General features: G+C 49.3%; 1 pseudogene; it reads left to right on the top strand.

Moving 5' to 3' along the window:
* Positions 1–513: 513 nt before the first annotated feature.
* On the top strand, positions 514–1,830 carry LOC106511358 (ETS-related transcription factor Elf-2 pseudogene; annotated as a pseudogene).
* The last annotated feature ends 821 nt before the right edge of the window (positions 1,831–2,651 follow it).

Genomic DNA, 2,651 nt, shown 5'->3' with positions numbered 1-2,651 from the left:
ATTTTCAGCCCTCAGCACAGTATCATAAATTATAGGTCCATCAGACCAGTGGTTCCACACACATGAGCCCCCAAATTTTGTTTTTTTCATCAAAAATGGGCGTGTCCAAAAACTGTCATGTAGGAAAGACCAAACGTTTAATGGACCCTAACGTGTTCAAATCAGAAATACAAAGGCTGATCTGACCTTACCGTCACATTTCCTGTCCATTGATGCAACATTTGTGAAGGCTGACCCAGTAGTTACACAAAAAGTTTAGTTTAAAGATGGGCAGACACGCCCATTTTTGCTGAAAAAGCTAACGTTTGTGGACCCATATCTGTGGGACCACAGGTCTGAYGGTGGTCACGTTTGAGATGCTGTGAGATCACATGAACAAATGTGCCAGGTTTCATCAACACCTGAGAAGGTCGGGTCAAACCCAGTCGGGTGATTTGGTGTGGACTGAGCCTAGATGAGACGAGTCACTGCAGCTGTGAAACATCTAACCTCTGACATCATTTCCTCCCTCAGGCCCATCAGAACCATGCCGGTGGTCATGACCAACCCACTTGGTCAGGTGACGTTAAACTCCTCCCCCATCCTCRCCACCACCACAGGCGTGCCGGTGGGCGTGGCCAACGCCTCGTCCAGTGCTCCGCCGAAGCTGGTGATCCAGGCGCTGCCCACCATGCTGCCCGCGGGCTCCAAGGCCGGGGAGAAGATCACCATCATCACCATCCCCGCCAACCAGCTGGCCACGCTCATGCAGACCACCTCCACGGGCCAGGTCACGCAGATCATCCAGGCCAAGCCCGTGGCCACGCAGCCGCCCCCCCAGGCCGCCATCAAACCCGCCGCCGCCGCCGCCGTGCAGCTGGCCGCGGGCCGCACGGCTCCGCAGCTCATCCTGGCCAAGCCGGCGGCGGTGGCACAGACCCTGCCTCAGCTGTCTGTCCAGGTGAGCCAGCCTCCACCCAGCACCACCCCCCAGCCCCTGGAGCCAGAGGCAGCACAGTCAGCGCTGGGGGCGGAGCCTCCTCCCCCTCTGAGCCCAGCAGCAGCAGCTTCATCGTCCTCCTGAGAGCCTGGCCCCAGACTGGACTGTGGGGGAGGGGGGACGGGGTTACAGGAAGTGACTGTCAGTTCTGCTTAGAAAATGCAGGACCCCCACCCCGTCTGAGCAGAACTGCCTTCTGATTGGCTCAGACCTGACTCCTCTCCAGCAGGAGGCCTGCTGAAGACCTGCAGGGGGTCCGACCCCCCYTCTGCTCCTCAGATTGTAAATGAAACAGTTTTTGTAATCAAAGCTCATTAATGAGGCTTAAAGAGACKTTGTTGTAAAAATCAGTTTTTGATACTCAGCAGGTGTGGATCAGTTCAGAACCGCTCTGTTACCCCCACAGACTGGACAGGAAGTGGGCGTGACCAMTGGTTTACAGACCCCCAGACACTCATCAGAGAGCACTGCAGACCCCGACAGTWAAACTTCAGCTCCATTAGACTCAGTCTGAACTTGTTTGTGAAGAAATATTTTGAAGTAAAGTTATTTTTTTAGAAACGTCACAGAAGCCCCCCCCTGCTGGCTGAGAGGAGGGCTGCAGGTGAACCTTTATCCCCCAGAGGCCACGCCCACTCCAGGGTCCGGTCTGTGGTTGGTCCTYAGCTCTGTTTCCTTCTGTTTCTTTTTTTACTCTTCCTTTAAAGGGAGTGAAGGATGTCTGCATTCACCTAACAAAACCAAGTGGTGTGCTCCACTTTTGAAGTATAATATACTATTTTTCTTGTACTATCAGTGTATTGAAGTAGATTTTACTGAAATATGTATTATAAAAAAAAACAAAAGTTAAATTGTCTTGTGTTTTATTCTGTCATCTACAAACCYTTCAGTCAGCTCTCCATGGTAACACAACTGGGAAAAGGAAAGTTTTCTGTCAGTTTGAAGGTTTTACAAATGAAAACATAAAAAATTATTCCGATAAAACAACAGATTTCACCTTTTTATTATTTATTACAGAAACAAAACGTTAAATCTGTGAGTGAAAAACTGGTTCCTGCTGGTTCCACGGTCATCAGTGGGATTACCTGTAGAGAAAGCAACCTGTGTGAACACAACACCAAGGAGGGAGGGACTGTCCGACAAGGGTCAAAGGTCATTTCCAAACTATCTGGACTCCAGAATTTACGGAGGAGAAGAAACTTTGTTAAAGAACCCGAATCATCTTCTTACACCTGAGTTAGTCATGAACCCTGTTTCCATCCGATTTTAATTCGAATTTTGAGCGAATTTTAATAATTTCACAAAAAAGAAAAAAGTTTAGAAATGCGAAACAGTTTCCATCAACTAGCTTGAAGCGAATCAGTGACGTCATACGCATGTGTGTAGTAAACAGGAAGTAACCGTCGCTAAACTCACAGGGTCCACACATCTCAGGATAACGGAGAGAAGTTATCAGGAACGTGTTGCTACTATCAGAAAGTTGTAATTATTCTGTTATCGGCTAATTTTGATGTTACTGCTGTCTGGAGACGTAGAGAAAGAAATGTGATTTTCTTCACGTTACGGGATTACCGAGAAGACGCAAACAGCGGGAGGAGGGTCCTGCTTCCAGTCGCGGCTGCAGCCGACACGAAACTGTTCCCCGGTACCGGGGAACAGTTTCGTGTCGGCT

The sequence above is a fragment of the Austrofundulus limnaeus genome, unplaced genomic scaffold (genome assembly GCF_001266775.1).
Source record: "Austrofundulus limnaeus strain Quisiro unplaced genomic scaffold, Austrofundulus_limnaeus-1.0 Scaffold2715, whole genome shotgun sequence".
In the NCBI taxonomy this organism is placed as follows: domain Eukaryota; kingdom Metazoa; phylum Chordata; class Actinopteri; order Cyprinodontiformes; family Rivulidae; genus Austrofundulus; species Austrofundulus limnaeus.
Note: the sequence above shows the minus strand (reverse complement) of the source record. Positions and strands in the feature narration are given on the sequence as shown.